Source organism: Aethalodelphis obliquidens, unplaced genomic scaffold (genome assembly GCF_003676395.1).
Source record: "Aethalodelphis obliquidens isolate GAN/ISIS:26980383/991018 unplaced genomic scaffold, ASM367639v1 scaffold55, whole genome shotgun sequence".
In the NCBI taxonomy this organism is placed as follows: domain Eukaryota; kingdom Metazoa; phylum Chordata; class Mammalia; order Artiodactyla; family Delphinidae; genus Aethalodelphis; species Aethalodelphis obliquidens.
The window spans coordinates 11,964,995-11,990,663 of NW_020837999.1; positions in this window are offsets into that span (position 1 = coordinate 11,964,995).

Here is a 25,669-nt window from a genome sequence, read left to right on the forward strand (position 1 = left end):
CAGGCCTCTCACTGCTGTGGCCTCTCCCGTTGCGGAGCACAGGCTCTGGACGTGCAGGCTCAGCGGCCATGGCTCACGGGCCCAGCTGCTCTGCGGGATGTGGGATCTTCCCAGACCGGGGCACGAACCCGTGTCCCCTGCATCGGCAGGCGGACTCTCAACCACTGTGCCACCAGGGAAGCCCTTCCAGTTGACTTTTAACATCTAAACTTTTCACATGAGGAAAATGAACTTTGCTCAACCTTCTGTTTGCTGGCTCCTCCTCCTCTTCCTGCCCTTTAAATGTTAGGATTTCCTGCAAAATGGGGCAGCCACTGTGAAAAACAGTATGGAGGTTTCTCAAAAAACTAAAAATAGAACTACTGTATGACCCAGCAACTCCACTCCCAGGTATGGATCCAAAAAAAACAAAAACACTAATTCGAAAAGATACATGCACCCCAATGTTCATAGCAGCATTATTACATTGCCAAGATATGGAAGCAACCTAAATGTCCATCAAGAGATGAATGGATAAAGAAGATGTGGTACATATATACAATGGAATACTACTCAGCCGTAAAAAAGAATGAAATTTTGCCATTTGCAGCAACATGGATGTACTTGAAGGGTATTATGCTAAGTGAAACAAGTCAGAGAAAGACAAATAGTGTATGATATCACTTATATGTGGTATCACTTTACACAACAAACTTGTGAATGTAACAAAAAAGAAGCAGACTCACAGATACAGAGAACAAACTAGTGGTTACCAGTGGAGAGAGGGAAGGGGGAAGGGCAACACAGGGGTAGGAGACTAAGAGGTACAAACTATTAGGTATTAAATAAGCTATAAGGATATATTGTACAACACAGGTAATATAGTCAATATTTTATAATAACTATAAATGGAGTATAACCTTTAAAAATTGTGAGTCACTACATTGTACGCTTGTAACATATAATACTGTACATCAACTATACTTCAATTAAAAAATAAGCAATAATTTTTTTAATGTTATTGCTCAGTCCTAAGACTTCCATAATTCTCTCTCTACTCTGTCTCTGGAAAATCTTACCCTTACCCACTGCTTCTATTACCACTGATTCTCACATGACTCACAGTTTCCTACGGTGAGTCCAGATCCCTCCTCAGCCACATACCCAGCAGCCCCCATTAGATATCTCAAGGCACTTCCAATTAACCAGAATCAAAACCTACTCATTGTCTTTCCCATGTCCCAATCTCCCAGACAAAGACAGAAACAAAAAAGACAACTCTATTTCCAGTGTTTCCTGACTTCCTGAATGATACCATCCTTCAACCGTCAATCTAGAAATCATCCTTGACATCATCCCCCTGCTATTTCCCATGGCCACCCTATCACCAAATCTTATCAATTCACCTGCTAAATATCTCTCATACCCCTCAACTCTCCAATCTGCTTCAGGACTTTCATGTGCTGCTCCACTGTCTAGAAAAATCTTCCTCCTTCTTCTGGTTACCTGGATCTCAGGTCAACGATCACTCCCTCAGGGAAGCTGTGCTGACATCTCTGTTGAGGTCAAATTCCCTTATTACTACTGGACTTGCAGAGACTTTGTCACTGTTGCAATTTTACATGTGTTGATGTGGTGATTTGATGAATAAATGCCTCTACTAATGTTGTAAGCTCCTGGAAAGTAGTCTGCCTTTGTGCACTACTGTCTGATTAGCAACTACATAGCTCCTGTCACACAACCACCTGTCATACAAATATTTGTTTAAAGAATGAATAAACAAAAGAAGTTTTCAAAGTTAATATGAGTATGCTTGGAGTGATTCTCCAGCACAAGGTCACCCTCAGACCATCTTGATCATCTGGAGAAGGTTTTATCAAAATCATTCCATAATTAAGAAGGTAAAGTAAACAGAGTGACGAATAAGAAAACATACGTATATATGTGTATGTATATATCCGAAAGTTTCTTGTGAAATGCAAAACAAGCTATGAGGTGACCACAGAGGGTTTACTAGTAAAGACCATGGCCCCACAGCCAAGAAATGACTGAGGAGATTTATGGTCCTGAAACCATGCTGAAAAGACCCTATTTGCTAGCTCCTGGTCAACTTGCTAAAAACCAATTCCCAGAGAGCCAATTCCATGAACCAACACTTGGGCAAACGGGCTTGCTTCCATATTTCTCCAAGTATGATGCCTTTGTCTCCTGCATTATCACCACCTGGAATGCTCATTAAAAGCACAGGCTATCCCAGACCTATTAATGATGGGGTCCAGGAATCCAGGTTTTAAATACCCCAGCTGATCCTCATGCAAGCTAAAATCTGAGAGCAGGACTGTGGTCCTAGAGAGTAGACAGCCATGAATTGCAAAGACATCGAACTAGCTTTTACTTATCTCTTGACAACACCCAAGCCATGACAAGAACCTGCCAGATACAGTCGTGAAACCCTCTCTCCTGGGAAAACAAAGATGTCTTGCTTTCTAAATTCTTTAAGAACAGTTTGCTTTAGATAAAGATAATTTGGTCACCAAGGAGGTTAGGGGAAGTCGTTCTTGCTTGGGAGCTGAGTGGAGAGTGCTCTTCCTTGTAAAAACCTCTGGCCAGTGGGCTAGACCCAGAACAGACCTTGGAAAGCAGGGCCTGCAGGAAACAGAGCCTTGCAAGCTTTTGGCAACCAGGAGTTAGGAAGAGGCTTCAGTCATGGATGACCTCATGACCCTGGGCAGCAGAAGATGTCTATATAAACCAAGAGGGTTAGGAGATGGACAGAGGTCAGGGGAGAATGGCTTTGCTTGAAACACTACGGAAAACCCAATTCCTGTCTCCTACATTTATTTCACTTTAGGTAATCACATTTCTGAGCACAACTGTCTCTGGGATGCACTCGTCAATAGAGGTGGAAGCACTGTCCACCACAGGAAGTATATGTAGTATTGTAATAATAATAGATACTCTTTATGGTGTGGTTATTATGTGTAACTCTGCCTTCACAGACTACAATCCACGTCCATGAAGAAAACAGATGGAATTATTAGCACCATACAGAAAAGAAAAGAGGTCTGAAAGGTTTGGTGATCTGCCCAAGGTCATGCAGCTAGAGGAGTGGGTATGAGCCTGAACCCAGATCTGTGCCCTTTCACTGAGTCATGACTTTAGGTGGTAAATTAACTTATGCAAGTTAATTACTAATTCCATTCTATCCTCATCCAAAGTCTCTTCCAATGGGCTCCATAATTCTAGCTTACCATTCTACTCCCACTTTGGATCTCTCTTACCTTTATGCTCTGCCCAAATCAAACCAGAATTCTATTTCTTTTCTTTTTCCCAACCTTACTGAGATATAAATGATCTATAACACTATGTAAGTTTACGGTATACAATGTGATGATTTGATACACACATACATTGTTGAAACGATTGCCACAATAGGGTTAGTTTAAAACTCTATCCCCTCATAGAATACCTTTTGTGTGTGTGGTGAGAACATTTAAGATCTATTCTCTCAGCAACTTTCAAGTTGCTATTGTTAACTATAGTCATCTTGCTGTACATTGAATCCCCAGAACTTATTCATCTTATAACTGGAAGTTTGTACCCTTTGACCAAAATTTCCCCATTTCCCCCACACCCCCAGCCTCTGGTAATCACCGTTCTACTCTCTAGATAATGAGGATTCACAGGCCTTTCAATATTTCTCTAAGTCCCTATTTCTAATCTTCCCTTCATGTACCTAGCTTTTCTATTTTATCCTTGCATGTATCTGAATCTTTCCATACTCCATAAAGTTTCCTCTCAGATCATACCGCAAAAGGAACATTAAACGTTGTAAATGAGATTTACATTTATAAGCACGTACTTTTTTAAAAAGCACTGGATGTATCTTAAATACAAGTAAACATTTTATGTATTACGCACTTACCATGTGCAAAGCACTATACAAAGATGTTAAAGACATGGGCTCTGCCCTCAAACAGTGTACGATCCAGTGAGGACATCAGTAAGACATAGACATAAACAGCACAAATCAAATGGAAAGTAAAAAGAATTATGAAGAGTAAAATTAATATTTCCAGTAGTTTCCCTATAACATGTCTACTCCCAAATATACTTCATCCTGAATCAACCCAGTAACATCTTAGCTGATAACTCAGCTTAGTCCCCAGCGCAAATCTGCTTCTATGCAAGCCCATTTCGCTAGTCTTTGCAAAATTCATCTTTTCTCAAATGCTTCCTCACCATCACTTTAGCCCTCTGCTCAAGGACCTCTGATAGATCACTACTGTTTTCAGGGGACACTCCAGGCCATCCCTAACTGACTTGCTTCACTTTTGGTCTAGGAGCAAGACCTCTTGACCCGGCCCCATGAAAAACGGGAGACTGTCCTGAACGGCTGCTGTGGTATTATGGCTCAGTGCAGTATACTTGCTTACCCTGGCTTATGCAATAGACGTTGTGAATATTGTTGGAATGACTGCATATCCTGAAGAGGTTGTGTACAAATTTCACTCTGTGCGTTGAATCCAGTTTTCTCATTGGTTTACATTGCGTTTCCCAGAGCTATTTTTTCTCTTCTGTACATTTCACTTGGCAGGTCTTCTGATGCTCTAGTTTGCATCTTCTTTGCATTACCTAAGACCCATTATCACTAATCATCGTACCATCTGTGAATGCAGCAAGAGGGAGACTACAACTGAACAGTCTTCAGCGGATCCCAGAAAAAAACGTGAGTCATTAACTGTTGTGAATAATTTATCTGTTTAAGTTTTCATATTGAGTTAGCTTAAAATACGTTCTTATCCTGACTTACTGAAAGAATGTCAAACCTGCTGACTGGCAAACAGCAGAACCAGGCCAGTCCCTGAAGTAAACAGCAATGAAAAAATAGAGTTCTCTAATGAGAAGCTTCTATTTGGATCTTGGTTGAATAAACCAGCTGTGAGATACATTTAGAAACCACTGGGAGATATGAATACAGACTAAGTATTTACTGATATTGGGAAATAGTTATTAATTTTGTTAGATTAAAATAGCATTGTAGTTACAGGAGAACATGTTCTTTAAGATACATACTAAGTATTTAGGGATGAAATAAAATTGTGTTTGTAATTTACTTCAAATTCTTCAGCCAAAAACAAAACCTGAAAAGAGATTAAGTAAATATGACTAAATGTTAACAGTTGTTAAATAGCTATACAGGCATTTATTTTACTATTCTGTTTCTATTTTTCTGTAGATTCAAAATTTTTTTATAATAAAGGTTTTTTTGTGGTGCCGAGGCAAGGAAATATTATATAATATTTTTTTTCTTTATTGGAGTATAATTGCTTTACAATGGTGTGCTAGTTTCTGCTGTATAACAAAATGAATCAGCTATACGTATACATATATCCCCATATCCCCTCCCTCTTACGTCTCCCTCCCTCCCTCCCTATCCCACCCTCTAGGCTCTTTATTGACCCTTTCTCTTACATTATCTTATTAAATGTGACAATAACAAGTGAAACTCCATTTTACAGATGAAAATTATGAAGCTTAAAGGGATTCATTTAGTCATTCCTCCGGAAACCATTAAACATCTATGATATGCTAGACACAATTCCTGCTCTCAAAAGACTTATTTATCACTTAGCAGGGGCAAACAGCTAAATAAGTCATAAAAAAACAACTACTACTATCATTTATTGAGCACCCAGTGAGACAAACACGGTGACAAGCACTTCATATGTCTTAACTCACTTCATCTTCACAACGACCATCTGAGGTTGGTAGTGTTAGCATTCCCATTTTATAGATGAGAAGACTGAGGTCTGGAGAGGTTACATACATTGCCCAAGGTCAGACAAAGGGTACAATAAAGTGTCCAGGGTACTACGACAGACATATATGCAAGACATAATAGGGTACAAAGGAAGAAGTGATCATTCTTTTTAAAAAGGAAGCCATCAGGGGGCTTCCCTGGTGGCGCAGTGGTTGAGAGTGCGCCTGCCAATGCAGGGGACGCGGGTTCGTGCCCCGGTCCGGGAAGATCCCGCATGCCGTGGGGCGGCTGGGCCCGTGAGCCATGGCCGCTGAGCCTGCGCGCCCGCGTACCGCAAAAAAAAAAAAGGAAGCCATCAGGAAACGCAACGCGTAGAGGCTAAATAACCGTCAATCCCACCTACCAAACGACAGAAGTGGAGCCTGAGCCATCATACACCTAACTCAAGGTTTCTCAACCTCAGCAGTACTGGCATTTGAGGCTGGATATTGCGGGAGGCTGACCTGTGCATTGTAGGACGTTACATCACTATCTACTAGATGCCAGGAACAACCTCCTGCTGTGACATGCAGAAAGGCTTCAGACATTGCCAAATGTCCCTGGGGGACAAAACAGCCTCTCCATGAGAAACACTGATCTACTTTAAACTGCAAACTCCCAGTAACCAGTCTATAAACTACACTTTTTAAATCTTTAGCTAAATATAAATGGGACCCCCAGAGAATGTCTTATCAGAAGGTGACAGACACCTTCTCTAGCCCATTTAAACAATATCGCTCTCTTTCGTGTTTAAAATAGAAGATGGATGTCTAGCCTTTAATTAAATGAATCTCAACCGGTGTCTATTAAAGTCATCTCGAGAGCTAGAGAATAAAATTATTTCTATACAAAACCTGCCTTTTGCCTGACTGTACTTTCTGGAGCTAAATTTAGTTTTAGTCATATGAGAAGGTTCCAAAGGTATTTTGTCCATTTTCTCCCCTGACTTGCTATGCTTCTGACTGTTCCTCGAATATGATACGAAGATCCTCATTGTTTTCTCACTACAATGTTGAAGAAGCCTTTTGTATATAATTAAGAAGCCCTGACAAATCCTTTAATGTGGATTTTGAAGGACCTTCCCATTGAGTCAAACATCTTTTCCGCAACTAGAAACGGAAGAGGCACAAAGAAATCCAGTCACTACTCCAGACGTTGAAACCATGAGGACCAAATATATTCAGGTTTCCATCCTTTGCTATCATCACTTGCATTAACTCACAGTGTGTGTTGCTCTGCAGACAAATGAATGACCTCGTGAGCATCTTTCAAATTGGAATTTGCAAACTATGATTGATAGCAGTTCTGTGGGCAGGAAACCAGCATGAAACCCAGCTGCCCAGCCTCACCTCACTCACCAGCCAACTCAAACATTGCTCAGTCCCAATAGGATTAATACTCATGAGATGTTAGTCAGTTCTTCTGAAAATACGGCAGGCAGATAAAAATCTAGGAAAACCGAAAATAGGAGCCAGCCCATGTTGACTCACATCAAGGATTATATCACCATTTTTAGCAACACAGGTAGGTCGACGTAGGGCTAGAGAATATTTTTTGCAAGATATCTGTCTCTGGAAGGAGACTTTATGTTTTAATTAAGCATATCTTTCATCTAGAGTTCTTATCAGGACTGACATTATGAAAGGGTGAGTTAGCAATTGTCTGAGTAGGGTGATATCCACAGTGCTGATAAAGGACTTTGGAAAATACTTTTTGCATCCTCCAACGGATCCCTAAAATTCTCTTAAAGTATGAGTCTGTTGGCTTAAAACTTTAGTGTCTGGCAAAATAAAACATAAAGCAGAGAAAAACTTTTGTCGTGGTTATTGGATATTTACAGTATGGTGTGAATAATTTTCAGGTACTGAGAACAGGTTTTTATAGAAGGAGACACTGCAATAAGATACTCATATTTCATATATATATATATATATATATATTTACCATAATATTTTAGGGAGAAATATCTGTAAATCTGGCTTAGAACATTTTACAATCCCTTTCTTTCCATCTCAGAAAGAGTAACAATTATGTAACAAAATTAAAAGTATATAATAAAAAAAAACTATGTATAAAATGGACAACTGATGGGAACATGCTCTATAGCACAGGGAACTCACCTAGTGCACTGCAGTAATCTAAATGAGAGGGAAGTCCGTAAAGAAGGGGATATCTGTATGTGTATGGCTGATACATTTTGTTATGCAGTAGAGGCTAACGCAACATTGTAAAGCAACCATACTCCAATAAAAATTAATTTTAAAAAAGTATATTCCAGGTCATTTAATAAAGAAAAAAGATACTGATACTTTACTGATGCATGACTATCATGGATGGAAAGTAAGAAGGATAATTCAGAATGCATTTACTTAACAAGATCCTACTCCAGGTCTCATGGTACCCTTCAAGGACATCTTGCACCAAGAATAAACACCTTGCCATGCTTAATAAGACAAGGATCTTAGGCTCATGCTTTCACCCAAAGACACACAACAGTAATTATGCACATTTTAAAAACCTTTTTCCCCCCTAGCCCAGATCCCTTTGGTGTAGTAAGTATAATTTTATGATATTGAAATTTGTTGTGGGCTGAATTATGTCCACGTCAAAATTCATATGTTGAAGCCCTAAGCCCCAGTAACTCAAAATGTTACTCTATTTGGAGATAAGGTCTTTGAAAAAGTAATTAAGGTTAAATGAGATCATTTTGGTGGGTTCTAATGGCCTGTGCACATATAAAAAGAGAAGATAAGGGCACAGGTACACACAGAGGGAATACTGTGTGAAGCTTCAAGGAGAAAAAATAAAAGGAAAGAAAAAAAAAAGGATGCAAGGAGAAGACAGGCATCTACAAAGCAAGGAGACGGGCCTCAGAAAGAAACCAACCCTGCTGACACCTTGGTCTCAGACTTATACCCACCAGAGCTGTGAGAAAATAAATTTCTGTTGCTTAAGCCACCCAGTCTGTGATACATTTTTATGGCAACCCTAGCAAACTAACATAAACTTCAAAATGCTTGCACCTTGAATTAATTTTATTTAATGGCCTAAGTTTATTTATACAGGGCACATTGTGCTGTGGTCCAAGAAGCTTTTCTGAGTCATCATTCATCAGAATTTCTCAAAAGTTAATCAGATGGAATTTATGGAAACCAAACAGGCTAAAGCCATCAAGAGAATTTATTGCAGCCAGTTGCCAATGGAATTTTGCCAGTATGAACTGTTTCTCGGCAAACAAACTCAGATGTCACTCCAGAGTTCCCAAGCAAACTCTCTGGGCATCCAAGTTTCTTCTGATGCTGTTTTACTTCTGGAAATATCCAAGCCACTCTTTCTCACCCACACTTTACATTCTGTGTTCTTTATACTTTCAGAGGTCAGCAAGAATTTCTATGAATGATGCTTTCTAATACATTGCTGCTAGGAACGTAAAATGGTATAGCTGCTTTGGAAAACAGTCTGGCAGTTCCTCAAATAGTTAAACATAGAGTTACCATTTGACTTAGCAGTTCCACTCCTAAGTGTTTACCCAAGAGAAATGAAAACGTATGTTCACAGAAACCTGTACAAAAAGTCCATAGCAGTGTTTTTATAATATCCAAAAGGGTAAACAATCCAAATATCCACCAACTGAATGAATAAACAAAATGTGGTACAGCCATACAATGGAATATTATTCTGCAATAAAAAGGAATGAAGTACTAATACACACTACAACATAGATGAATCTTGAAAACATTATGCTACATGAAAGAAGACAGACATAATAGGTCATATACTGTATGATTTCACTCATATGAAATAGCCAGAATGGGCAAATCCATAGAGACAGAAAGTAAATTAGTGATTGCCAGGAGGTGGGGGCAGAGAGGAATGAAAAATGATGGCCAGTGAGTCCAGGCTTTCTTTATGGGGTGACGAAATACTCTAAAATCAATTGTGGTGATGGATGCACAACTCTGTGAATATACTAAAAGCTATTGAATTGTATTCTTTAAATGAGTGAAGTATATATTACATGAATCATATCTCCAAACAGTTATTCTAAATAAACAATGTTTTCTCATTCCTTCTGTCTGCGCTTCTCTTCCAAAAACATACACCACAGGCTTCCCCTCTGACAGTGGTAACAAAAAGGGGATTCAAAGTTAGGGATCTAGAGTAGACAGTCACTAAGGCCCTTTTTGAAGGGCCTCAAGAATTTAAAATATCTATTGATCATTTACTGTATTAGTTTCCTGTTGCTGCTATAACAAATTATCACAGACTTGGTGGCTTAAAACAAGATAAATTTATTATCTTACAGTTATGAATATCAGAAGTCGGAAATGAATTTCCCTGGAATAAAATCAAGGTATCGTCAGGGTTGTGTTCCTTCTAGAGGCTCTAGGGGAGAATGTGTACCCTATATTTTCCAGTTTCTTGATGTTGCCTGCATCGCTGACCCATGATTCCTTCCTCTAGCTTCAAAGCCATCAGCAGAGTATCTTCAAACCTTTCTCTGACTCTACTAAAGACCAATGTAATTCCATTATGCCCACCTCAATAATTCAATATAATCTCCCCATCTCAACTTTTAACATAATCATATGTGTAAAGTCCTTTTATCCTATAAAGTAACATATTCAAAAGTTCCAGGGACAGAACATGCACATTTTAGGGGGCAATTATTCCCCCTATCACATTTACCATGTCAGTGAGTGACTACAGCATCTAAAGGGGCAGAGGACCTTGGGTAGGGACCACGGAAGAGAGAGAAAGCCGGATAACTAGGTCCTCCACAGAGCAAAAGCCTACAAAGACCATATATCCAGTTCAAGTCTACCCCAGGCACATGGCCTGGCCCTTTCACTTGTCTCCTTATGGATATCAGCAGACAATCAATACACATAGTTTTAATTTTTCAAAAAGACAGAAAGAAAAGTCCACAGGTTTGGAATGACTCTCGAAGAAGACTTAAGAGCTGTTGGAAAAGGCAGCAGTGATCCCCAAGAACCAGCATCGGTTCACAAAGTTCAGGACCTGACAATTTCACATCTTTTTTTTTCTTTGAGAGGACACTCTGATCAGGAAAATGTGGAGATGCAGCATGTCTGATCTACGCCAAACTATCAATTTTCATAATATCCAGGAGGCAGAATGGAGTCATATGGGCTACAATGTAAGGCAATTTCCCACATAAACAGCTGGCAAAATAATCTTTGCTTAAAGGATACCGATGAATGGATTGGTGTCATCTCTTGAGTAAGTCTCTAGCGTTGGGCCACAGGGCTGAGGTTTAACATTCTCATCAGTGGCTTAGATGAATGAGTATCATACTTGTCAAGGATGGAAAGCCAGAAGGGAAATCATGAACAGAATGGCTTTGTTTACAATACAATTAGATTAGATCATGGACACATGTGGAGAGCAAATGAGGCTGGGGCCTGATCATCAGGGGAAATGACATGCTCAGAGCTTTGCTTTACATTATCTGTGATATATAAAAGGGAAAGAGACTGAAAGGGAGAAAATCCAAAAATCTGAAAATACCAAAGTTCAGAAAGGACACTAGATACTGTCCATTAGAGACAAGAGTAAAGACATGCGTGCATACCTGCAGATGTGTGAAGGCACAGGGAAAGGAGCTAATGGACATAGAAGCAGTAATCATGGGAGAGAGGAGCATGAGTAAGGGGTAAAATTTCAGGGAAGCTAAGAAAGGACAGGTCAGGAGTACAGGTGACAAGCCTAAATGCCGGACAATAGGCGAATGACCGTATATTATAGTACAACCACATAATAAAATGTAATGCAGTCATTAAAATGAGGTTCTCAAAAATATTGAATAGCATGGAAAATGTTCATTTTTTTAAAAAGTAGCATTGAAATATTTTTTTAAAATATTTTTTAAAAAAAGTAGCATTCAAACTAACGTACAGTAGAATCTCAACTTTGTTATTTTTTGAAAGAGTGCCTAAAAGAAAAATTATAAAGAAAGACCTCAAAATGTTAATAGCAGCTGTCTATTGTGAGTGATTCTATTTTCTTCTTTCACCTCTTCACATTTTCCAAATTTTCCACAAAGGATATGTCTCACTTTTAAAATCAGAAAAATAATTTCACAGTATAGGTAGAAGTGTTGGTACTTAGGAGGAAAGTTGTCTTATCATGAAATGAAAGAAGGAAGGGAAGGGAAGGGAAGGGAAGGGAAGGGAGGGAGGGAGGGAGGGAGGGAGGGAGGGAGGAAGGAAGGAAGGAAGGAAGGAAGGAAGGAAGGAAGGAAGGAAGGAAGGAAGGAAGAAAGGAAGGAAGGGAAGTAGGGTCATTGAGGGAAGTCATGCTAGACAAATTTCTCAGTCAAATCAAGAAGTCAATATTCCTTAGAAAGCATTTTTGTAAAGAGGTAATTTCCCCCTTGAGTAAAGCAGACATATTCATTTTTTGTTCATTTTAGAGTTTTAAAACCTTTTAAATGAGAAATGTCAGGGAAGAAAACATGCTAAAATTAACCTGCAGTCCAACTTTGACATCAACTCAACAAAAATCATTAGGATCCAGACACGAGCCCCTGCAGGAACCAACTACCTATGTTGTTACTAAGCAAAGTAGGGCAGCCCTCCGCATTTTGCTGGTGACTATTCCCAGGCACCATAACATCAGCTGTCACTCATGGCAATGTATCTGCCCAGCGAATTAAGCAACCAGCCGTACATAACAGTCCGTGGCCAGCTAATGGTCAACTCTGCCTCTGCTTTGTCATCTGAAAAATGAAGATATACTTTCAACATCTGAGAGGAAGGCAACGATACTCAGATGATATAAACACAGAAAGGACTGCAGTGCTTCACAGCTATGCCCAATTAATCCAACAGTCTGTCACTGGCACCAGTAGGTTATTTCCTACTAGAGCTTGATGGTTTTCTCCATTCTAAACATTCTAATTTTCTGTCAGAATGGCCTCTCAGGAGATCTGTGGGTCCAACGCCATCCTTTTACAAGTAAGAAAACTTGAGAGATTAACTGATTTCCCCAAAGCCTCACTGCTGGCTCGTGGTGGAGTCAAGGAGACAAACCAGGCCCACAGACCACAGGCTGCCTCTTCTCTCTCCCTCACCCACTGCATCCACACTTGGGAGAAAGGGGTAGCAGGATGGCAGAATGAACAGCACCACACATCGTCTGGTGGAATTAAGGAAGATACCTGCTGGGACTGAAGAAAAAGTACCCAGGAGAAGCAGGACCTAGGGATAAAAGAAGAGGTGCCGTCCACGCGAACCTCAGTCCTGATGTTCACAGTAAAACTTGGTAGATAAATTTATCTAAACACTATCTTTAAAAAATGTATAGCTTGATCCTGTATCACCTCCGTAATTATAAAGCCACATATTTTTACCACCAGTTTTACAAACAGAGGACCACAGCTCCTTTCTGAGAGCCAGCATCCTGACATTCTCATCAACCTAGAGTACAAGCCAAAAAAAAACCTCCCTGAACACCCAATACTGATGAACTGTAGCCCATACATCAAAACTCACACACTGAGCTCATCGCCCAGATCAACTATGCAGATGCAACCATGAGAGAAGAGAATGAAAAGCCTAAAAATATAGACACAAGCGTTCAAAAAGCAGCTGTCAGTGTAAGGTAAGCAGAGTATTAAAGGAAAGATACTATAGTAAAATTGAAGGCATATCATTTCCTTGTTGAGCCTCAGTTTCCTCAGCAGTAAAATACAGTTAAGTAATTCTTTCCCTACAGGATTGTTTTAAAAATAAAAAGAGATTATATATGTTAAGCACTTGGCATGGTATTTAACATATAGTAAGTATCCAGTAAAGGGTAATATAATTATTGAGGGTAATACTTAATTATGGCATTAAGAAAACAAGAAAACGTAATAATTTTTATTTCTATATTACAATTTTATGCCTTCCTGAGGAAACTTTTAGTTACAAAAATAAAAATAAAAAACAAATAAAAACAAATTCATCCAGGGTGACATTCCTGAATATTAGAGAGAGATTTTTTTGTTGACCCATTTAAACTCCAACATCAAATGGTATGTTCATGGACTTTCTCAAATCAGAAAGTCCTAGGGTCGTAAATCTGCATGCATTTTCCTTCAGAGTGGCCTGCTTCTTGTTTTTCTTCCCCCGCAGACAGAAGCAAACTGCTGACAGTGGCAGTTACCTGTAGACGGTCCACACCTTGTCCCAGGCCATCTAGACCAGCTAGAACACGGAGGGGAGCAGGTTCCACTACTCCACTGACTTGGTGCTTCTCTAAAAGGTACTCAGGAGGCCCAAGGAGGAAAAGGTGTTTTACTTCCTCTTCAGGATTTTATTGACAGAATCAGGTCCAAAGTAAAAAAAGACAATGACATCCCTGATGCCCTTTCTCTGCCAAGTATATTAAGATGCTAAACAGCAACCTCATAAAGGCAGCTCCAGGGGTATCTGGGAGGCTTCCTCAGCAAGCCTGCAGAAACACTGCAGTAAAACCCTGCATTGCACCTTTCCACACAGACATTGAAAGCTCTTGAGAAAGTTGCCTATTTGTCACGGCAGGATATGGATGACACTACTGCCACTTAGAAGACTACTTAGATTTGAGGTCAGTGGTAAAATGGAGTTAAATGAAGATATTTTCTACAAAATGCAGACCAAGGTATCCTGAGACATTGTGTTGTGAATCAAGAATCAAATTGCTAAAATCCCCAGCCTTTACTTCTCCTAAGCTGTTTCATGGTGGCCACAAGGCACAGCCTTGAAAGGAGCGCCCACCATGTGCCAGATGTTCTGAGGGGAACACAACACAAGTTAACTCACTCAATTTTCACAATAGCCTTGCCAGGTAGGAATTTCTATATCCATTCTAACATTAGGAAATGGAGGCTCAAGGAGTAAATAAGTTGTCTGAGGTCCAATAACCAGCAAGTGGCACAAGATTCGAACCCAGGCATGTCTAGCCCATGCTTTCTCCACACCATCACATTGCCTCTCCCACTACCAACCATATCTAGCCACTAAGTCCCTGTTTCTTTAACCAATTCAACCAACGTTCACAGCATGCTAGTTGTGTGTTGGGCATTGTGTAAGGTGCTGGGAGGTGGGGGACACAGATGAGAGAGAGATGAACCCTGACCTCCAGAAATTCAGTCAAGTGCTGGAGGCAGACATGTAAATAAATAATTACAATTCAAGACTTTAAAAATGCAATTGGAAGTAGAAAAAGAAGAGAAAGAGACTTTTAGCAAAACTTGAGGATGTTTGACTTCCAGCCCATTGCTTCTCCCATACTTACCTGCCATTAAAATACAGAACATTATAGAACTTCAATCTTTTGCAGAAAATTGGAGATTATGTTGCCTAGTCTCTCATTCTGCAACTGAGGAAATTAAGCGCAGAGAAGTTGCTGCCTATCTCAGCAACTGAGGGGCAAAACAATGACCAGGACTCAGGTTTCTCGACTCAGAGTCCAGTGGTCTCTTCAGTACATCAAATGCCATCCCAGGTCATCACTGACTCAGAGATCCAGAAAAATTTTGCGGGTAGCAGCCCATATATTTGGTTTGCTCTTTTTTCCATCCCACCCCTCTCCACAAGGGAAAATAAATAAGCTAAACTTTGGGGGCAGTATAAAGAATGATAACCTATGAATGAAGATAAAATATTTGGAACTGCAGCAGTATCTTGGGGCGGGTGGATGAATGAAGGATGGAGAATACAGTACATAACTGTGCTAAGGGTACTGTTCACAGTCAAAATAGAAGTTTCAACTACCTTGCTTGGAACCCTTTTATTTTTCAACTACTTTTGTCTCCGTCCTTTGAGGTCAGGTCTGCACAGTGTGAATGTTTTTCCCACATGAATTTAACTTGTTTTTGTTAAATGCACAGTTAGCACCCACTGGGGTAAAATTCACACCTCTCTGTGTTCTAGTAAGACAATCCTTGAAGAGTATGTGGTGGCCATGAGTATGCACCTTGAAAACCTCCAGCTACAGGGAGCAAGACTGACAACCACCCCAGCACCTGTGCAGAGAGGCCCCACTCTCCACATTCCACACTCCCACTCAGCCATGACTGAGTGTGGCAGGGATACTGAGATAGACCCACTCCTGGGAGGCACAGAACTCCTCTGAAGCCTGACTTAGGCTCAAGCACTCTCAAAGACCTTCTTGAATATTCCTTAGACTCATGGCAGTCTAAGACCTTTCCATCCAACTTCCCCTCCCTCTCTCCTTCCCTTGGGGTCAGACTTACATTCTGATCTGACAGTTCTCCTAGACTTTCTGGCTTCTTCCTCATTTTTTCTCACAGGCTTGTCCTCTAATAAAACTCTGGCATATTTAATCCCACCCTAGCATCTGCTTCTTGGAGGTACCCAGGCTAACACAAGTTAACAAGGGAAGCACACAAGACAAATCAGGACAGTACCAGAAATTCCACCACTACAGCACCCTAGATCTTGGCCCCTGTATGGCCTGAGTTGTATCTCCCCCCAAAATTCTAACTCCCAGTACTTCAGAATGTGACTATATTTGGAGATAGGGTCATTAACGAGGTAAGTAAGTTAAAATGAGGTCATTAGGATGAGCCTTAAACCAATAAGACTGGTGTCCTTGTGAGAAGAGGAGATTAGGACACAGATATGCACAGAGGGACAATCATGTGAGGACACAAGAAGGTGGCCATCTGCAAGCCAAGGAGAGAGACCTCAGCAGAAAACAACTCACTGACCCCTTGATATCAGACTTTTAGCTTCCAGAACTGTGAGAAATATATTTCTGTTGTAAGTCACCCAAGCTGTGGTACTTTGTTATGGAAGCCCTAGAAAACTAATACAGCCCTCTTGTATTTCATGGCCTGAGTTAGGAGGTGGCTTCCATTTTCTTTGAGACAGCTTTACTGTTTCTCCAGGCCAGTCCTGTGTGGTGGTCCCTCACTTACCTAACAGGGAGCTCCTTTGATCTCTTACACATAGAAGACACAGACAATACACCCAGCATTCTGATAACAGGATTTCCTATCAAAGAGCCCTAATGATCTGTCATATATTATGGATAAGAAAATGAGAAACACTTCATCCACTGCTTCTGTCATTGAGGAGTCTACAAGAAAGTTAAGAATGAAATTCAACACCATTCTGGCAGAAAGCTTTACAACAGAAAAATATACCAGGGCCGTAGGAAGCTGGGTAAAAACTGGCAATGGAGGATCAGCAGTTAAAGTAATCCTACTCCTTCTGAAGAGCCATAGGAAACTCATCTACTTGATTTCAAAAGATTCCAGGATTTCTGGAGAAAGCAGCAAAGCACCTTCTTCTGAAGAGAAGGAAGTTCTCATCCACCCAAGGCTCCTGTCATGGGACTTCATCACTTTCCAAAATGATTCTGAATTCTATAACCTACCCATACCTGCAAAGGAAAACATAAATTGGTACGAAATTTTGGTTAGTCTTTTGGAATAAGCTTCTGCTGAAGAGTTCTAATTTTGCTAAGGGTTCTCTCAGAGTGGTTGGATAAAAATTGATTTCTTATCAGTAAAGATTTCTTTTGTACGTTTTTCCCTTTTATTCTGCTGGTTACGCCCTCTTATCAAGGTTCTCAGTGGCTATCAAACAGGGTATGGAGGATGAAAACCAGGTTCATTCATGCTGCTTTTATCCCAGTCCTTCCTGCTTTGAGAACCCCAACTTCTGACTATACTGCTCTGAATCTCTACTTCCCCTCATACCCTCATGAGCTACCAACCACCTCATGCAGGAGAATGCCCTCCAGAGCCACTCATCACAGTTCTTCTGTGGAAATCATCACCTTGTTGCCTTCAGGTTCTGTCTCAGAGGGATTTAGGGAGATGTTGCTTTCATAGCTGGGCTCAATAAAGGCTTTTATGAATTGAGAAAAAGAGGTGTGCATATAAAGAGTGGAAAGAAAAAATTTTAATAAAAATAATTCTGTGACGAGATTAAAGCTGTGTGTATGGTTTTGAAATTTTCTCTAATTTATAAATTACTATAAAATCAAAAACGGATAAGTAAGTGTAAAATAAAAATTCACCATTACTGACTTGAATCTTCCACTGAGCCAAAACTGAGTCTAGAATTTTACTAAGACAAAGTCCAAAATCTTATTTCTGCCTCTGGGTTTCTTTTTCAAGGTCTGTTCCCTCCACTTTGCCACTCCCTCTCCCTCCTAATTCTTTTCTCTCTTTGTATTTGAGGAGAATTGAAGAGAGCTGAGATACGGTATTAGGAATATCCTTGCTACTCACTCTCCCTGGAGTGCCCTCTCCCACCACCTTTGCTCAGTAAGGTCTTCCCTTGCCACCCCATTAAAAACCGCAAACCATTTCCAACCTCAGCACTCCATAACCACTTTTTTGCTTTATTTTTCTTAATTCTAATAAATTTATTGAGAACCAAGATTTTTCTACTGTAACACCTAGAAGAGTTTCTGGAACATTCTTAGAGACACAGTAATTATTTGTTGAATGAATGAATAAATGAAGAAATAACTTCCTGGTGTGGGAATTCTGCTTGAGGCTAATTGTCTCTTTTTAACACCTTAGACATCATTACACATGGACCACCATATAGCCACTTGCTGCTGGAATCCCATCACTCAGCAAGGGACTCTCTTGGGTGAAATGCTGGCAATCTATCTCAAAACCAGCCACCTTTCATGATAGCCATTGGATCTATAAGAAATGTATGCATCAGTGGCAAAGATGCATCTTCTTTCTTACTAATAGTTTTATTTGAGAAAGTGACCAACAGAGAGGAAGATTATACTTACTAACCTCCCTTGCAGCTAAGAAAGGCCATATCACTAAGTTATGGCCAATGGGATGTAAGCAGAAGTCTCATATAAAATTTTTAGGAAATATTCTTAAATTAGAGGAAAACACTATTCTTTATTTCCTTCTCCTTTTTTATGGCCAGAATATGAATACAGTGGCAAGAGGTTGAAGAGATATGCTAGACCGTGAGGTAGAAACCTCATGCCAAATATTTAAATGAGTATGGTAGAAGGAGCCCAAATTCTTGATTATTCTGGGCCACCTGTACTGACTACCTATATCTATATATTTTTTTCTAGAAATTTATCTATTTCATCTAAATTTTAAAATTCATTTGCATAGTTATTCATAATATTCTCTTATTGTCTTTATAATATCTGTAGGATCTGTAGTGATGTCTTCTTTTTTATTCTTGTTGCTGATTATTTGTGTGTTCTTTATTTTCTTCATCAGTCTTGCCAAAGTTATATCAATTTTATTAGTCTTCAAAGAATCAACTTTTAGCTTTGTTGCTGATTCCTACTGATATATTTTCTATTACCATTATAATTTATTTTCTTCTATAGGGGGAGGGGAGTTAACCTATTTTTTTCTACATTCTTGAATGTAGGAATATAAATCTTTCTCTATATACTACTTTAGCTACATCTCACAAATAATCATATGTCATGTTTTTCTTATCATTCAATCTATTTTCTAAACTCCAATTCACAGTTGTCTTGTGGGTTGTTTAGAAGTGTATTTTTTTAGTTTCCAAATATATAGGGAAATTCTTTCTTGATTTTATTTGTAACAAAATTGTATCATGGCAGCTTTTGTATAAATACAATTCCTTGACAGTGTTAGCTTTCCTCTTCCATCCATTAGAGGGTGAGTTTTTGTAAATATTTTGTATGTGCTTAAAAATAACTCTATTCTGACTTTCTAAAAAATCGTTCTATAAGTGACCTCTGACTAAGGTTTGTTCAATGTGTTATTCAACTCTTTTAAATTCTTACTGATTGTTGTCTGATTGCTCTATCAATTTACTCATACATGTGTAGTAAAATTATCCACTATGGTTGTGAATTTGTCTACTTATCCCAGAAGTTTTGACAATTTTTACCTTATATATATTAAGATTATGTTATTTGGAGTAAATAAATTTAGAAATGTTTTATATACCTGATGAATTGTCCTTTTGTCATTATCTGGAGATGTGTTTATTTCTAATAATGCTTTTATTTCTTTTTCAGTCCATTTTATCTGATATTAATATAGTTAGTTCCACGTTTGGTTTTGGTTTTCGCTTTTAGGGTATATCTTTTTCTATGATTTTAGTCTTTCTGAACCTTTATATTTTACTTGTTTCTCTTGTACAGAGCATACAGTTTCTTTTTAATACAGTTTGCTAACTTTAATTAGCATATTTATTTATACTTAACATAATTACTGACATATTAGTATTTATTATATGCTATTTGTCCCACCTGCTCTACATTCTTTTTTCTCTTTTTTCTTGCCATATTTGAATCAATTATATTCATTCACTTTTTTCCCCTCCACTAGTCTGTAAGCTATACACTGTTTTTTTATTCTTTCAATAATTACCCTTGAAATTATAGTATGTATTTATGGCTTACCAAAGTTTGGTGTTAACTAATACCCTGACCTTCATCCTAGACAATGCAAAGACCTTGAAACATTTTAATTCTGTTCTCTATCCCTTATCTTACACCTACTTGTATACTACTGCTGCCTTGTGTTTAATCTTGTTGATATTTTTAAATTCCCAAAGATATAATGATGATGATTGCTTTATATATCAATATTCATTACCATATATCCACATATTAACATTTTTGTTCATCTTAAATTCTTCCTTCATCTCCAACCTTTCATCTGCCATCATATTCCTTCTGCCTGAGGTTTACTCCTTTGTATTTCCTCTACTGCTAATCTGCTGAGGACAAATTCTCTCAGTTTTATGTTGTCTGAAAATGTCTTCCTTCTCCCTGGGTATGCTGGTAGTTTTCGTCTTTCTGCGTTTTGGAGATATTGCTCTGTATTGGGGCTCCCACTGTTACAGCTGGGAAGTTAGCTGTTGGCCTATCTTGCTTATTTCAAGGTAATCCAAGGTATAACCTTGGTCTTTCTTACTATGATATGTCTGCATATGGATTTCTTTTTACATATTCTGTTTGGGATGTATTGGGCTTCTTTAAAGGGTGGTTTGATGTCTTCCATCAGTTTTGAAAAATTCTCAGCCATTATGTCTTCAAATGTCACCTCAGTTCCATTAGAAAAGTATGATAAATGCAATACTTCCCTGCCCTCTTTCCAAGACTCAGTATGATTGTCCTACCTTCTCACTGTACTCTCTATGTCTCTTACCCTCTCTTCAGTGTTTTCATCTTTTCATCTCTCCATATTTCATTCTGGAAGATTCCTCTAATAATCTTCAATTTACTAAATCTCTTTTCAACTCTATCTAATTGTCTGTTAATTTCATCTGAGTTCTTTATTTTGCTTAGTATATTTTTTAGTCCTAGGATTTTTACTTGGTACTCTTTTCAACTCTATTATGTCCCTTTTTAGAATTTCCAGGGTTTTTGTTAAATTTTCTGCATTATGACTTCCTTGGAATAACTTCCTTATGCTTCCAGAGTAAACAGTTGTTTTACACTCTATGTCTGATAATTTCAATATCTATATCACTTATGTGTCCATCTAGGAGGTGTCTTTTATTTTTGTTGATTCTTGTTCATGGTGTCTTACTTTTCTCCTGTGCTACATTATCTTTGCTTGTGTGCTAGAAATTTTATTTGGAAAAAAATTATTTGCCAAAATATTTTGAGAACTAACAGCATGTCATCTTCTTAGAGCATTTTTGTTTGCCTCTGCCTATCATCAGAGACATTAGAAGACTGCTCTAATCTAGGTTGATGGCTTTTGAAATTCTGAGACATTGTACAACCCAAAACACTGCACTAATTTTTGTGCAAGGAAATAAATTTCTGGTTTACCTCTATTCCTAAGGTGTAGCCTTTGGGGCCCAAGCATAAACCGGCAGTGATCCACCAGTGTACATTAATCCCCTCTTTTTCTCTCACCTTTAGAAGCCACCAAAAGTACAACTCAGTCCCTCTGCTCTCCTTTGAGCTGAAAAGTAACCTCAGGGTAAAAGTGATCTGGTATTCCTCATTCACCTCTCTGGGTCATAGCCGAGTTCATTCACTAGCTTGTTAGCTCTTAGATGATTTTAAGGAGAGTTTTTTCCCCAACTTTTTTAGTTACCTTTAGTAGTGGTGGCTGGTCCATATTGCCTAGTCTATGATTACAAAAACTGGAAGTCCTTTAAGTTGTCCAGATTTATAAACTTTATTTATATGAGAGAAAGACAAGCATCTAAATTTTTACACTATAACTTTAAGTTTTCTGTCACCTGCAGCCAAATCTTAATTCCAAAAGCAGTATTCTTATCACACCACTGTTCTAGCACACTATTCCTTTTCTAAAGGGTATTCTAGTTCACTGTTTATATTCTCTCTCTCTCTCTCTCTCTCTCTCTCTCTCTCTCTCTCTTTCTCCAGTATTTCTTTCTGACACTTTCTCTGTACTCAAACAGTCACCAGAAATCAGAGAGCCCAATGGCTTTGATACTTACATTAAAAGGGACCTGACTTGGCCTTTCTCAATGTTATAGGTAGTTCCCTTGGGACATCCTCCCACGATTTGGGGAAGATAGAAAACATCTTCCCACAGGAGAGAAGGAGAAGAAGAGGAAAGGGACTTGTTTCTTATCATAAACACTGCACTCCTCTAAAAGGAGGCCTCATCCCCTCTCCTCAGTCCTCTTCTACATGTACATGAAGTGAAATTGTTACTCTGAAGACATGACTGGCCACAGTAATTCACCATGATCTTCTGAACTTAAAATATATGGCCCTTGAACTTAGAATATATGGGCTTAATGCCTTTTGTGCTCAGGTTTGAACTTTAATCACAATTCTAAAAGGAAAAATCATACTCTATGGCCCACACCATCGTGCTACACTCTAAGAAATGGAGTGACATATTCTCAATGAACTTGAAAAAGTACACAAAAATATAATGGTTATGCGGGTACTCACACATACTGTTTTCAGTGTTTTCTTATTATAAAGATTGCCATTATTAGAATTAGCTATTTTCATTTTTTTAATCTGCAGTTTTTCACTTTAATGTTTTCCTCCCAGACCAAAACAAAGTAATTGCTTTAGATGCTTTGAAATTACTGTACTTTTCAAATATTTATTCTCTTCATACAATTAACTCCTCTCTCTAATGCTAGCAAAGCTTATAATGGTCTTAGCTGGATCTCTCAGATTCCCTGAAGCCTTGCCATGCTCATAACCTCATTCTCCCTTCCGAGGGTCTTAATCTCTTGGCAGAAGGGCAACTCAAAGGAAACCTTAGCATGCCTAGTTTAGAGAGAAGGAAAAAGGGAATTAAAGGGGAAGGCTCCAATTTGCTACAGAGAATTGATGGAAATGGGTTTTTCATTTGTTTGTTTTTAATGTTCTATTTAAATAACAAATGGCATGTCTCTAAGGAGTGATCCATTGATTTGTTAACCCACTGGGGTGGGTCTCTTTCTCAAATTCTGGACAGTAATTTTTTTCCAGGGGCTGGGAGAAGTCAGGGAGGGGGTGGGCAAGGAGAAATGGAAGAAGCCAACGAAGAAGAGAGCCGATATATCCTGGGCACCTGTGGATGGGAGGAGTCAGAGGGAAAAAAGACCAGAGGAAGAATGGTACATAAAATTGAGGCTGGAGATGACACAACAAAATCCTATTGCTCACTCAATTTGGTCCAGACTGTCTGTCTCCCAGTTCTTCAGCAGCACCACCTTAGCCATCCCTTACAGCCCCCTGCTCGGCCAATACCCTATCTACTCTCAAGAGGACCTTGTCTCTTGTGACAACAAAAATAGAGGCCATCAATAGAAACCCCCTCAACTCCTTGGATCCAGCCTACAAATGTATCTGCTCTGGGCCCACTCTGGCTGCCCTCCTTTATGCCACAGGGGAAGAGGTACTCCTGCCCCCTCTGGGGTGAACCCTACAGCTGTGTTCTAAATCCATCCACTCCCTCCTCTTCAGACCCTTTGTCACTTTGTCAGTCTCAGGATTGAATGTTTAGATGTGCTCAAGTCTTTGCCATCTTCAATTAGAAGAAACCCTCTTGCTATAAATCCCGTTTATCTACCACCACATCTCTGTTCTTTCTTTCGTTGCCTGAGTTCCTCAAGGCCCACTTCTCTTTTCCCTCTCTGCTCCCTTCGTGGGCTATCTGCTTCCACTACACCCATGCTCACTTATACACACACGAATGACTCTCCCCTGAGCTCCAGATTCAAATATCCACTTACTGGTCACTTATATTTGCATTTCTTAAAGACATTTTAAACTCCAAATGCCCTACTGGATTTATTACTATCTTCCCAACTCTCCAAATCTGGGTCTCCTACTATTTATTCCCCTTTTCAGTAAATGATCCCAAAATCTCTCCAGTCACCTAAAGCAGAAATTGAGGCTCTTTACTCATGCCTACCTTTCCTCAACCCCACATCTCATTAATCTTCATTTCCTATCTCCCAATCTCCTACACATCTCTCAAGGCTGCCTCTAGTCATCTTCTTTTGCCACCAGCCAATAACCACTGGCTGATCTGCCTGCATGTAATCTACCCACCCAATCCATACTCTACAGCAGCCACCAGGATCTTTATAAAAATGCAAATCTGAACCTACCACTTCCTTGCTAAAAATGGTTCAGTGATTTCTTAATGATCTTAGGAAAAAGAACCCAAAATCCTTAAAATAGTGTAGTAACAGAAATCCTATTTTGAAACACACACACACACCTACACACTTCTTTTATCTTTTGTCTTCTCCCCAAAAATCAACTTCTCCTTAGATGGCCAGAACATCTATCTGCTAGGGAAAGATTAGGACTATAAAGGAAGAATGCCAAGGGGGAGAAGGGGGTTAGTATCCAGATTTTGACTTTCAAAATGAGGTTTTGCTGCAAGCCAATAGCCATGCAAGGGAAGATTTTCTTAATTCCTTTATCCTCTCTTTTGGCTTAATCCAGAATCAAGACTGGCTGCCCAGACCACAGGGTTCTCCACAGTACAGAGAAGGTTCCCCTTGCAAAGACCATTTGGAGGACAAAACAGAAATACAACAAGAGTTGGGGTGAGGCTGAGTTATCCTGGAGACAATTGCTGGGCTCTGACCCCTTTGAGGAGGGAGGGAGGGAGAAAGAGACAGAGAGAGAGAAAGAGAGAATCAGGGAATGGCCCAGCTACAAGGTACACAGGCAGCAGACTGCAGCTATGAAGATCAGCAGAGCAAACAGTGGCCAGGAAGACAAGGGACACTGCTGCAGAGACCAAAAGAGTCAGAAGATATTCCAGGTCACGACAGGGTTCCAAGGTCCCTTTTGTAAAACTAATATGAGTACCAAGTAAAGCCAAAACCCACCTCAATACTCTTAGCAGCCATCTTGAAGAGTTGCAGGTAAGGGCACTTGAGTCTAAGTATGTTTACTCAAAAAGGACAATTTATATTTCTATGTTACACTAAGCTTTGGAACTGAAATCTTTGCTCCTCAGCAGATGGAGTTTCTGAGAAAGACAAAATTAGATAATGATCCCCCCACAAAGAAAAAGAAGGAGGAAGACGAGGGGATGGAGAAGGGAGAGGGGAAAAAAGAAAGAGAAGATGACAGGTGATGTAAGGAGAAGAGGTAGAGGAAGGGGAAAAGGGAACGGAGAGGGGGAGGGAGCATGAGATGTGGGAAGAAACCATCATTGCCTCACACCTGGGATGCACCTCAAGTCAACTTGCACCAACACTACAATGTCCTGGAAGCCACCATGCTACATCTGCTGTCAGCCCTGCCAGCCATTTCTCCTTCACTGAATTCTCAAAACACACTGGCCTCTTTTCCATTTCTCAAAACTGCCCTGGTCCCTCTCACCTCAGAGTGCTTCCTTATGCAGTCTATCCCCTCTGTCTCAAATTCTCTTCCCTCTTCCAACCACCACCCTGTACCCAGCTAACTTGACTCTGGCCC